Source organism: Phascolarctos cinereus, unplaced genomic scaffold, assembly GCF_003287225.1.
Source record: "Phascolarctos cinereus isolate Bilbo 61053 unplaced genomic scaffold, phaCin_HiC Scaffold_3;HRSCAF=262, whole genome shotgun sequence".
NCBI classification, from domain to species: domain Eukaryota; kingdom Metazoa; phylum Chordata; class Mammalia; order Diprotodontia; family Phascolarctidae; genus Phascolarctos; species Phascolarctos cinereus.
Window position 1 is genome coordinate 138,566,504 of NW_027555736.1, and position 13,986 is coordinate 138,580,489.

Here is a 13,986-nt window from a genome sequence, read left to right on the forward strand (position 1 = left end):
TAGCTGTTTAGGAAATTTTAGTAGGTAGGTGCTCAACAAATGTTTGTTAAACTGAATTGAATCCAGTGGCTTACTGGCCTGAGCTGGTATGGAACATCATTCATTCAGTTCTCCTCACAGACAGTCTCTGCCGAACAAGGAACTCAGACAAGGAGTAACTCGCTTCCATTGTTAGAGTGGGTCTTAATTGGTCTATCTCCAGTCTCCATTGATGCAGGGGCATCACACGTTAGAAGTCAAGCTATATAGAACGCCAAAGTCTGACTTCAGTGCCCAGCTTTATTTTTGGTAATCGTTTTCTCAGATAAATGCCCCATTGTAAAGCAAAGGGATACTTAACTTCTTGGAACTGATAGGGAATCTTGTGGCATCATGTGGATATAACACTTGGGGGAAGGGATGTGTTTGTATAATTAGGGGGTAGCTCCTATTAACTAGGAGTTTGACCCTGCACTGTAAAAAGCACAATAAGCCTTTTCATTTGGGGGATCAGATTGTACATTTCTTTCAAAATTCTCTAAAATACGCATCTCACTCTCCCAAACTGTAATTATTTACTAGTAAGTCCATAAAGTGAAAGATTTACAAGGAAACATATCGTCCTCTCTCTTTCTTCCTCCCTCCCCCTTACAGGACATAAACACAGACATATATGTGTATATATACATACACACATGTGTATGTCTATCTTTGATCCAGCTATCCATCCATCTATACATATGTGCATATATATATACATATATATGTATATACACACACACACACACACACACATATATGGTAAAAGCAAATCAGGGTCAATGCATTCCTGTGTAGGTATTAGATGTGAAAAATACTCTCTGGCAATCTTAATGTCTCTTTCTTCCTTCATAATGACTCGATGCATAAAAATGAGTATTCTTCCTCCACCTTGATCCCTGAGCTCCTCAGTGAAGATTTCATCTTGCTCTTACAACACATGATGAAGCATTTTCCCCATTATAATGTGACAATGGCACTACTGAGCACAACAATTTGAGCCTGAATATATGACAGCCAAAGAGGCAATTTTAAGAGGCAATTCCACCTAGAACTATTTGGCAAAATGCATATATAAAAAAAAGACTCAGAGGTATGATTAAAGAAGACACATTAACACTGTCTGAAAACAGTGCCCTTAACAAAAGAACACTGAAGGCATTTGCATGGGAGGGGAGAAAATGGGCAAAAAAAGATGAACAAAATGATAGATAGGTGGGGGATTAAAGCAATTTTATCAGAATTATTATTCAATACTTGAAATGTAGACTAACCTAAGCAAAAAAACATGAAGACTTTCAATATGATATAGAAAATGTTTGGCAAAGCTAAAAAAAGACTGTGTAATTAGTTTACTCAAGTATTAAATCTGACATCTAGAATCTCAATATTAACAAAAATGTGATAATTATAGCTAGAAGGCTTTTTTTATTGAATGTAAATTAATATGCAACACATTAAGCATCTTTCCTTAGCTATTGTTTTCTCCCATACAGTGTTCACACTTACAGGAAGCCTTTGGGCTGAACTCTTAAATCTCTCTTCAAATTCACAGTCACCTCCTTTTTACATTTCCAATCAAATGAGAAGCAGATCAACAGTGAGCTGGGGGGGATGGACATATCAAGCCAGTCCTGAGGCCATTTCTACAAAATTACATTACCTTTTGCTAGGATAATCTCATACCTCAGAGAGCTCAGATCTCTAGGAAAATCTAGGTTGCTGTACTCCTAGAGAAGTATATTGAATAAAAGGGAGTCCACATACCACATTCACATCATTGACCATTGTCTGTATTCACATGTATCTGCCAGATAGACTGTGGTGATTGAGCTAAGCAGCTGATTCAGTTAAACAACCTGTCAATTAAATCTAGTCACTGATTTTGGCTGCATTTGTGTCAGTAGATTAACCAATATGGTTAGTCAATGTATAATTTAGGAATATAGTTATGGTCTAGTCACATGATGTAGACCTAGCCATGATCAGTTGGGTCCATGAACGGACTGACCACACATCGGAGAAACTTCACCATCCTATACCCCACGCAGTTCCCAAGCTTGCTCGCTCAAGTGTCCTGCATCATCACTTAGTAAAGTAGAATGGCTGTGTTCCATCACAGAACCCTGCCCTTTTTGAAGCAACCTATTTATAGCATTCTCTCCTAGTCTTCATTGCTGTTTTATTCTGACCTTCAGGCCACTCTCCCAATTTTCTTAATGACTCTAGTACTTAATTTCCTTCTAGTACTATACCTTCTTTTTCAACTGATCCCCTATCATTCTAGTTTACTCCAATATTCATGTTGATGATGTTTCTTAACAATATAACATTATTCCTCAACCCCGACTTCAATGACCCCTTTCTCTGCCCTACTTTAGTCATACACTAGCACAGACTTCACCATCTTTTTAAATTGTACCACATCACAGATTTGGCACTCTGAGTTTCTATTCTTTTAATGTCACTGCCCAACCATCTATTCTACCATGTCTGTCATTCACAACAGACCTACTACCTGATGGGGGTGGGGCCCAAGCCAAGATCTTTGCCCTTTGCCCCAAAGGGAATCTGACTCACAGGCCCCAGACCCTCATCTCCCTTTGAAAGCCTTAGGCTCCCTTCTGTCTCAAACTGTTCCTTATCAACTTCCTTTATCTCCTTTTGAAAGTCCTAGCCCCACCTTGATTTTGTGCAGATGCCTTTCAAACTTCTGCCTTCCTGTTCCCTCCATTATCTATTCCCATTGTCTATTCAATCTCTCTGACCTCCCCAATTAGAATTCTTACCTAGACCCTTTTCCCAACCCCCTTCTCTGGCCACCCAAAGTTACTTTAGTATTTAAGATCCACCTTGGCCCTCATTCAGATGCTGAGAATCTCACGCTCAAAAGGCTGAGAACCTCTCATGCCCGCTCATCTTTATGGGCGTCACCTGGTCAACGTGATTTATCACTAATAAACTTTTTCTCTGGCTGAAGAAGATTTGAGGTGAATTCATTCAGCAGGGCCCAGTACTGTGATCTTGGGGTCCCAGCACCCCAAAACCCCTAGACCTCTTCACTACCCACCCTTATGATGACCTTCAATCCCTTGGTCCATTCCTATTTTCTCAGTCTTACTTCCTTACTCTGGCTCTATCTGCTTCCATACTTAGCACTGATCTCATTATTTAACACTTTAATACTTTCCTCTTTCCTTACACCATTGTCTGGCCTACAGTATTTCATCCCCAAGTAGCCCCAACACTTGATTTCATAAGCCTTCCTTTTGACAATCATTAGAAGAAGTTATTAAGTTCAATTTATTTTGTCCACTAACTTTATGGTATGTAACCTAAGCCTGAGCTCTTACTGCTGCTCAACCATCCTCCCTACCTTCACTGACTCCCCATATCATTGACTCCAATGACCTTCACTCATGCCCTAGATTGCTTGTTATAGCAATCATTCTAAACTTCTTCCTCTCACTTTGTGTTACTCTAGCTCTACGGTTACCTTGTTGAGAAGGTTAAGGTCATCTGATGTGAATTTCCTCAGGCCCATTCCTCTAAACTTCTCAGAATCATCACCCAGTCTCTTCCTTCCCTCTGGACACAGAAGAAGAGGTATCCATACTCATCATGAAGGCTAATTCTTCCCTTGGACCCCCCTGACTTTATTCCCTCCCAACTTCTCCAGGCCATTGTTTCAGCTATCACTTCCTTCTGACTCTGTCTCTCCTTACACATATAGTTTTAATCCTTGCTCCATTGGTTCTTACCCATTTACCTATAAACTATGTTCCATTCTCTCTAATCCTAAAGGAAGAAATCTCTTATTCTTCTACTCTATCCTTCTATAATCACTGATTAACTTACTGAAAAAGTAGTCTATTCCTAATGTCTCTATCTACCTGTTATCCATTCTCTCCCTCAGTTCTTCAGAAGCACTGCTTTACTGGCTCTCTCTCAAGTCACTGGTGACCACCAGACCACCAAATCTAGGAACGTTTTTCCAGTCTACATCCTCTTTTAATTCTTGGAAGCTTTGAACACTGTTAACTATTTCCTCACATAGGATATTTGCTTCTCTCTTGGCTATAGAGGTATTTTATGCTCTTTTGGTTTTCCATTTATTCTTCTATGTACTCCATCTCTGGCTCCCTCATTGACTCCTCATCCTTTTTATTTTTTTTTTTGATTTCTTAATATTGGTGTTGCTCCACATAAGCTCTTTGTGGACAGAGACAGCAGTCTCAACATTATTTAGCAAATGATGTTCAGTTGTTTTTCAATAATATCTGACTCTTTATGATCCCATTTGGGGTTTTCTTGGCAAAGATAGTGGTTTGCCATTTCCTTCTCCAGCTCATTTTACAGATAAGAAAACTGAGGCAAACAGAGTTAAGTGCTTGCCCAGGGTCACAAGCTGCTAAATGTTTGAGACTGGATTTGAACTCAGGAAAATGAGTCTTTCTGAATCCAGGCCCAGCACTCTATCACTGTGCCACCTAGTTGCCCTTATTTTAGCAAATATTAGGTGCTTAGTAAATGTTTGTTGATTGATTTATCAATTGCCTAGGAGAGAGAAAGAGGTTATATGAAATTGTCATCCTAGTCTGTCAGGATCCTTTTTAGGATGGAACTGCCCTCCAGAATGTTCTTGTCCCTCCAATATTATGTCATCTAAAAAAACGATACACATTTTATCCTCACTTTCATCCAACTTACTGATTAAAATAAAAGTTGAACAGCACAGAGCAAGAGTTAACGGCAACTTGGGACACTCCATTACAACCTCCCTCACAGCATCATAAACATATACAATCTCCTTCACCCTAAAACAGGGAAGAACAAACATGTAAGATTTGTCTTGCTCATGTACATTAAGTATACATCCAAATGGATTGTCTAAATCTGGCTTTAAGTGACTCATGGTTAGAGATCTCTGGAACTTCCCCCCTACCCCACCTCAGACTTTGATTACTCCCCAGAAGTGAACTAGAAGGAATCATGAGGCTAGCTAATCTGTACTCCTCTGAGAAGGTGTATTGGCCTAGAATTATATCTATCTCCTTCCCCCACCCCCACATATTGTTAGACTAGAAGGATAATGTATAGGTACAAAATCAACAAAGCCACTATCTTCCCTAATTACTATCCTTTAAAGGGGAAGAATACTCTAAGCTTGGATCCATAGGCTTGACTCTCCCATCAAATGCTAGTTACACAAAAGATCATCACAAATAATGAATAGTGAGTAAGCCCATTTATACAAGCAGATAACAAATGTTAGAGACATTCTATAGATTAGAATATACCAGAAAATACACAAAGTGAATGAGTTCTTCCACTAGGAGTGAGATATCTCAGTTCAACAAAGAGAAAGGCCCTTATCTCACCCAAGGGGAAAATCTTCAAAATCTCTAGTGAAGCAAGCTGGAAATCTGGGACACATTGAGGCATTGGCTCAGCCACATATCTACAAGAGAGTCTTTATCTTTCTCCTCCCTAGAGTCAACCTCCAAGAAATTCTGGAAATGCATGTATCTCTCTTGAGGCAGAAATGAAGAGTGTCTCTCCTCTTCAGAACTTTCCCATCAACCCCACTCTTCATGCAGCCACTCAGCATAGAGTAATCATTTTCTTCACCAATCTGAAATCATGCCTAAACAGCAACAAACAAACAAAACCCAGGTTTGAAATCCAGGTTACAGATGCAAAGAGGCAAAGAACAGAGATCTGTATTCTTGAAAAATGGCAGCCTCAGATGGGAAAGGTCTGAGGCCTTCCTCCTTTACATCATTGTCTCTCTTACCTGAATAGCTGCTGGACAGGAAAGAGCCAAATCAAGAGCCCCAACCCATCCTTTCAAAGCCAGCACAATTGCTACCTTCCCCAGGAATCCTTCCCTGATATTGCCCCCTAAATAATAATGCTATGTAGAAACTTCATTAAGTCTGAGACCATTCTCCCTAGGGACTAAGATGGTATAGGTCAGAGGATACTCTTAGATGATGGGGGTGGGGGGAGTGGGTAAGAGGGGTAGGAAATGTTTGTAATGTTTGCTCTTGCTATGTCTTCAACCTTATTTTTTTAACTTCATTTAGTACTTGTTTTTGAGACCCTGTGAAGCCTTAAAAAAGTAACCTCTAACATGTTTATAATTTGAAAGCTTAAGTGTTTTACACCTACATTACTACATTTGAACCTCACAGTAAACCAGTGAAGTAAGTAATAAAAGAATCATTATCAGAGAAGGAAACTGAGACCCAGAGAGTTTAAGCATCCATGACTTAAGACAGTTAAAATCCATGGTCTCAAAATTATTTATTCTCAGAGGAAGGATTATAATCCAGGGCTTTCTGACTCCAAATCCTACGTGACAATGCTTCAGTATTATACTTATTCTGTAATACTGGGCACCAGATTTATCTCTCTCTGTCTTGTCTCTCTACCAGACTGTTCTATCTTTGCAGGAACTATATTGTATATAAATTTCATGTCTCCTGAACTTCTAGAGTAGCACTCTTGTTGTTGTCATGACATCAGAGAGGTAATGCCATGACAGGCAAGTGAGTTGGATTTAAGTGAGGCAGGGCTATGCAGAGTCACCAGCCTCACTTTCTCTTTCAGAGCCTTCCAGTGGCAAGATAACAGATCAGGATGACTGGAGATGGCCCTGCAGTACTCTATACATAGTAGGAAGAATATGTGAACAAACGAATGAATGAGAATTGAGAAAGAGCTGTCCATATTTTTCTGACTGGGTGAAGTTTACTGGGTCATGTCAAATTAAGCTGTAAGCTCCACTCTTGAATGAATAGGGTTCAATTTAACAACTGTGATAATGGTTATATTTTTTAAAGGTATTCAAATATCTAAAGGCAGAGGTTATGCTGCCCCCCTCCCCTTTTTTAGGGGAAATTCTTGACTAAAAATAAGTCATAGTCAAGCTACCTACAAGGACAAGTCATCAGATTTCCTGGCTGAATTATGATTTTTTTTCTTTTCCACAGGAGGGCATTCCACCTCATTTCCACCTTGTTTCTCCTAATACCAATTTAATTCTAGGCCATTTTCAGCAGCCTTTTATTACTTAAATCCTCCCATTGCAAATGAGGAAATCAGAAGTAAAATATTATTTCTAGCTCCCTGCCATGATGACCCAGCTGCAGCATAGTACTCTTTAAACAGCCTTCACATTTAGTAAGATAAGGGATCTCAAACCCCTAAAACAATGTCCCCAAAGTAATTGGAATACCTTAGGTGAACGCACTTCAGACATATTTTTGCCTTAGTAAAAGTCCATTTACAATGAAATCTCCAGAAGCTCTAAGTATAAAGGGTGGGTGGACAGAATGTAGTTTTGAAGTGAGACTATAGTTGTGGAAATGTTTTGAAAAGTTAAAAGGCTTATATAAATGTAAGGTATTATTTTGTTGTTGCTCTTCAAAATTACTCTTGCGTCTGAATGCTACATTATGGCAAGTTAACTGGTCAAAATAAGAGTGAAATAAAAAGCAATTCCTTTTAGATTAAGATGGGATTAAAATTTTTGGGACATCCTGTTGTTCAGTTACAGAGTCATAACCAGGAATTCTTGTTTGTGGAGGAAATTCGGTTGTGGGCATGGGTAAGATGCAGGAGGAGTGGAGGAGAGGGACAGTCTATCCCAGTCAGGTATAGTTGTATCAAGCCTGGGAGGAGGCTGATGGGTTAGAAATTAAGAAGTATGGAGAGGAGGAAGAAGGTAGGCACCAGGCTGTCAGGATTTTGGGGGACAGCCTAGGGCCAGGCAAGTGAGTACAGGTGGTCAAGCATGTGATGCAAAACCAATGAAGGGCCTTGAGATGCTGAAATAGCAGATGGACTACTCCTTCAGGGAAGGAGGTAGCATGCCTCCTTTCAGAGAAAGACTACCCTGAGCTACCTGGGTAGCTCATCTCTGCTTTTTTGGCCAATTTTGACTGTTCAATTACATTATGTTTCGCAGAGTAAATGAATCTATTCTTTTTTCTTTTTTCTTTTTTTCTGAGGCATTTAGGGTTAAGTGACTTGCCCAGAGTCACACAGCTAGTAAATGTCTGAGGCCAGGTTTGAACTCAGGTCCTCCTGACTCCAGGGCCAGTGCTCTATCCATTGCACCACCTAGCTGCCCCTTAAATGGATCTATTCTTTAATTTAATTTAATCTTTTCTTTAACATTTAATGGACTGCACACACACACACACACACACACACACACTTATACACATACATACTCACACACGTACATGCATACCACCTCTAGCCTGACTTGCAAACAGAAGCTATAGGCAGAGTATCTTGTTGTCAGGACTGTCAGCAGCCCTGCCGTTAAAGGCACAGGGCAGTCAAATTTGTCTGACTACACATATAAGAAGGGTTGCTCATGAAAAGAAAACTTGTTGACCGGAGAGGCAATGGCAGAAAGTTTTCTTCTGAAGGGGTGGTAACAGGTTTCAGGGTTCATAATGGAAGATCTGTAAATAGGACTTGGTGATGACTTTGTACATAAGCTGTTTGACACTGGTCTTCCCCATTAGACTAAGAACTCCTTGACAGCAGGGCATGCCTTTTGTCTTTCTTTGTATCCCCAGTGGCTGGCACAAAGCAGGCACTTAATAAATGTTTCCTGACTGACTGATTTCGGAAATTAGTTCCTCCATCATTCAGCAGTGAGGCACTTAAGGCAGTAGTCTTTCTAGTAGAAGAAGCAGCCCCACAAAATACCATCAGTCCATATTCCTAATTTCCCATACTCCCATGTGGCTTTCTGTGGCTTTCCAAAGCATTCAATCAGCTCAATCAAATGTTCAGTTCAATTCAGTTGGGAAATATAAACACAAAATTCTTATCTTAAGGAGCTTACATTCTACTAGACGGATACAACATGTATCCAGAGGCATAGAAGTAAATGGCATTCAAAGTACTGGAGAAAGAGAGGAAAGGAGATAGAGAGGAGAAAGGAAAGGAAAGGAGAGGAGAGGAGAGCAGAGGAGAGGAGAGAGAGAGAGAGAGAGAGAGAGAGAGAGAGAGAGAGAGAGAGAGAACTAATAATAGGAGGAAGCTAGAAAGGCATTACATAAAATATCTAAGTAAGAATTTGAAGGAAGGTTGGGATTTTATGAACAGAGGTGAGTAGGGAGTCAGGTCTAGACATGAGGGACCATAAGTAGGCCAGTGTGACTGAACAGAGAGTGCCTAAAGGAGCATAAAATGAAAAAAGATGGGAAAGGTGGGTGAGAGCCAGACTGGGGAGGACTTTAAATGCTAGGCTGAGAACTTCTGTATTTTATCCTAGAAGTGATAGTGATAGCAGTATGGCAGGCCAGATATGGACTTTGGGAACATCAATTTGGCAGCCATTCAAAGGATAGACTGTCTAACAGAAAGACTAGAAGTTGGGAGTCCAATTCAGAGGCTATTGTCTAAGTGAAAGGTAACGTCCAATGGAGAGGTTGTGCGAATGAAGAGGGTGAACATGAAATATATTTTAGAGGAAGAATATATAAGACCTGGCAACTGATTAGATATGAAGGTTGAAGCAGAGCTAAGATTCAAGGATAATTTCAAGGTCATAAGCCTGCGTAACTAGAAGGATGTGGTGCTGTTAAAAGAAATAGGGATGTTTACAGGAGGGATGGGTTTAGGGGGAAACACAATGAGTTCTATTTTGGACATGCTGAGCTTGAGATGCTAATGGGACCTCTAGATAGAACTGTTCAACAGGCAGTTAGTGCATGACTGGACCTTGCTACAAATGTTGAGATGATAGAGAATTTTAACCCCTTGAGAAGTACTAGCTTTAAGGAAAGAGATAGAGGATGGAGGGACGGAGGGAGAAAGGAAGGGAGGGAGGGAGAAAAGAAGGGAGAGTTAGAGAGGAAGGAAGGTAGCATTTATCAAGCATTCTGCTAAAACTGAGGATACAAATTAATGAAGAGAAATACTAGAGAAGGTGGCCTAGCCACACCAGATCTTAAATTGTATTATAAAGTAGCAGTCACCAAAACTACTTGGTATGGGTTAAGAAATACAGTGGTGGATCAGTGGAATAGGTTAGGCACATAAGACAGACACAACAGTCAATGACTATAGTAATCTACTGTTTGATAAACCCAAAGACTTCAGCTTCTGGGGTAAGAACTCATTATTTGACAAAAACTGCTGGAAAAACTGGAAATTAGTACGGCAAAAACTAGGCATAGGCCAACATCTTACACCGCATACCAAAATAAAGTCAAAATGGGTACATGATTTAGATATAAAGGCTGATACTATAAGCAAACTGGGAGAGCAAAGAATAGTTTACCTGTCAGATTTATGGAGAAGGGAAGAATTTATGACCAAACAAGAGATAGAGAACATTATGCAATGCAAATGGATAATTTTTATTACATTAAATTGAAAAGCTTTTGCACAAACAAAGCCAATTCAACCAAAATTAGGAGGGAAGCAGAAAACTGGGATAGATATTTTACAACAGTCTCTCTAATAAAATTGGACATACAATAGAAAAGCAAGACAATCCCTGCTCTCAAGGAGCCTGCATTCTATTTGGAGAGACAATAAATAGAGTATTGGATACTCACCCATGCACATCTTTTATATGTGTTATGGTTGTGTGAAATTACTTTTAAAAGGGGAGTAGTCCCTTATTCCACCATTAACTGTAAGGATTGAAAATGAAGTACCCCAGGAGATGTTCAGCAGTGACAATAAGATGTCACCATTGGGAGTTTCTCCCCCTTCAGAGGGCAGCTTTTCAAGGGGGCAGAGTAACAGAAAGAGCAGGAAACCACTGAGGACCAGAAAGAGAAGCAGATGGGGAAGGAGGAGAAAGCAAACAGAAAGAAGGTCAGGGAGCTGTAGATAAACTCTGTCACCTTCACAATTTTGCTGTCAGTGCACTCTGTTTTGCTATAATAGAGAGTGAGAAAGCCATCCTTTTTCATTTTTTAATTTATTCATTGGCTCATACCTCTGGAGGCTATCTTTCAATTCAACAATTCAATTCAACATTTATTCAATAGACTTCACTCTCTTAGTTGATCTCTTGGCCATGCTTACACACACACACCAGTAATCACTATCATATGACCACCTTCAAACACAAAGAGAACAGAAAGACAGGAAGGCCTCATTATTTGGGGCTCTGAAATTTTGCAATCTGCAATCCTCTGCACAGGGGGCAAGCTACAGTTTCCCTTTGCTTAGCAAAACTGTCTCTATAGATAATGCATATTGATTCACCTAGGAGCTCAGAATCATGGATTGTTAGAGGTGAAAGAGATCTCAGAAATCATCTAGTCCAATCTCTCCATTTCACAAATGAGGAAACTGAGGTCCAGAGAAGTAATGTGATTCATTCAAGGGTTTACAGTTAAGCTCTCTTTGAGAATATTCAAAGTACTTAAGAGAACAGGCTATTGTCCAGTCCTCTAGAAATCTCCATTTATCTACAATTGGTATGTTAAATACACATCTTTCTTATCAATTCATGAGTCAATCAACAAGCATTTATTAAGCAGCTTACTACATGCCAGGCACCGTGCTAAGTGTGAGGGATACAAAGAAAGTTTAAAAAAATGAAAAGCTCCCAGTCTAACGAAGGAGCCAATATGCAGACAACTATGCACAAAGATCCACACAGGATAAACCATAATCTCAGAGAGAAAGGGGATCAAGAAATGCTTCTTACAGAAGGTGGGACTTTAGCTAAGACTGCAAATCAAAGAAGCCAGGAGGTGGAGATGGAAGGCAAGAGTTCCAAGACTAGGAATGTCAGAGTACCCACAGTGGTAGACATGGAGTGTCGTATTTGAAGCAGGAGTCACTGGAAATCATGGAAATGATTAAGGTATAGGAACACTGGAATGGTAGGAAGGGGCTAGGTTATGAAGGGTTTTAAAAGCCAAACAGTGGATTTTATATTTGATCTTGGTTGTAACAGGGAGCCCCTGGAGTTTACTGAATGATGGTTAGGTTGAGGGGTGGGGATGACATAGTCAGACCTGTACTTAAGAAGGACCAATTTCATAGCTAAATGAACGCTGGACTGGAGTGGCAATAGGCTCAAGGCAGGGGGGACAACGTAAAGTTAGTCCCTTTATTGAGGAAAAGTCCTAATTCAGACTCTTCAATCAATCATTTAGATTCTTCTCTAGTTCAAATGAGGTTTGATTGTATGATGATGTGTGCCTATGTACAGAGAGGAAAGGAAACATTTCTGCAGCCCTTTGAGATTTAACCTCCCAAACCCTGTGAAGTAGTTACTACTCCCTGAATTAGGATCTAAGTAGCCAGAGAAGCCTCTGGTCCCATTTTCTCAGACCTGGCTCCTCTTGCACAATTCTGGTATCTGGTGTGTTTACACCCCCCCCCCCAAAGACCTGTCTTCTCACCTAAGATTTTAATCCTTTTGTTCTGAACTCATTTTTTCTTGTTCTTAACTTGTTTTGTCTGGGTGTCCTTCACTTGGCTGAAACCCTGCTAGAAATGATCTAGTGAATAAATTCATGCTATGGTGGTAATGATTCAGGGCAGCTTAATAAGTTATTCCTTCTAAGGGTGTCTGCTCTTGGACTGATTCTCCAAAAAGAGAATTTCAGGCCAGCTAAGGAGGCTGTAATTTCTCCTGAATTCAATTTAATAAACATTTATTATGTTTATTAAAAAACTACTATGCACTAGGCACTCTGCTAAGTGCTGAGGCTTCAAATAAGAAAAAAATAGTCCCTGCCCTCAAGGAGCTTACAGTGGAATAGAGGAAGACAACGCCCACGAGAAGGCTGGAAAGGGGGTAAGGAACACTAGGGGGTACCCAGTGTGGGTGCATCTTGTTCATGGAGTTGAATACAAGCACAGCTGCAGATGAAAAGTGGAAACCTCCCTGCTTCCCCTGGTGAGCAGGTCTTTTTGGCACCCCTCCCTTCCAAACGCTCTGCTTAGGTGGCCACCCACTCTGCTCATCTATGAGGCTAAGCACGCTTAGAATGGTCTGCAATGGGATCTGGAGCTAAGCCATTTGCTAGATTTCTCAGTCAGGGTGATATGGATCTTTCCCATGGAGGCAGAAACATTATCAGTGACCCCATCAGATCTGCCATTCCCCCACTACTTTTTTTTTTCTCTGAGACTCAGGACAATTGACCTGGCCTATCCATCTATTGGGTGAGGTGGATGGATGAAAGGATGACAGAAACCAGAAAGAAGAATGGAAAAGTAACAGCCACATCTTGTGATGACTTGGATAGACTTAGCCCTTCTCAGCAATGCAAGGATCTAAGACATCTCCAGAAGTCTCATGATAGAAAATGCTATCCCCATCCAGAGAAAGAACTATGGAGTTTGAATGTAGATCAAAGCATACTATTTGCTATTTTTTCTTCTGTTTTGTTTTATTTCTTCTATCTTGTGGCTCCTCCTCTTCTTTACAACATGACTAATGTGAAAATATGTTTAATGGGAATGTATATGTAGAGCCTATATCAGATTGCATGCCATCTTGGGGAGGATGGTGGGGAGGGAGGGGGAGAAAATTTAAAACTCAAAAGTTAATGGAAGTGAATGTTAAAAACTAAAAATAAACTAATAATTTAAAAAAGAAGAAGAATGGAAAAAGTGCAAGGGGTTTTGCCATACTTTCTGAGGCCAGAAAGAGGTGAATGAAATGTAGTTCTCCTAACTGAACCAGGAGGGAGAATCAGGGATCTTTCCATGTCAGAAACAAAAGTTGGAAGATCTTGATCACTGCCTAAGCAATCTTTTTGTGTGCCCACCAATCAACAAGTATTTATGAAGCATCTCCTTCATGCCAGGCACTGTGCTAGGTGCTGAGGATACAAGTACAAAGAATGAAACCAGCAATGAGTGTATGTTCTAATGAGAGACAAATATATATGTATATAAATATACACATACACATATATATATACACACACACATACATATACATATAAACAT

At 40.1% G+C, this 13,986-nt stretch overlaps 1 long non-coding RNA gene across 1 annotated transcript in view; it reads right to left on the bottom strand.

Annotated features, from left to right (window-relative positions):
- Positions 1-5,247: 5,247 nt before the first annotated feature.
- Positions 5,248-13,986, bottom strand: part of LOC144456188 (uncharacterized) — a 76,689-nt gene continuing 67,950 nt past the window's right edge. The window contains exon 3 of the long non-coding RNA XR_013485096.1: positions 5,248-5,665. This is a non-coding gene — a long non-coding RNA (uncharacterized LOC144456188). The remainder of the gene's footprint in view (positions 5,666-13,986) is intronic.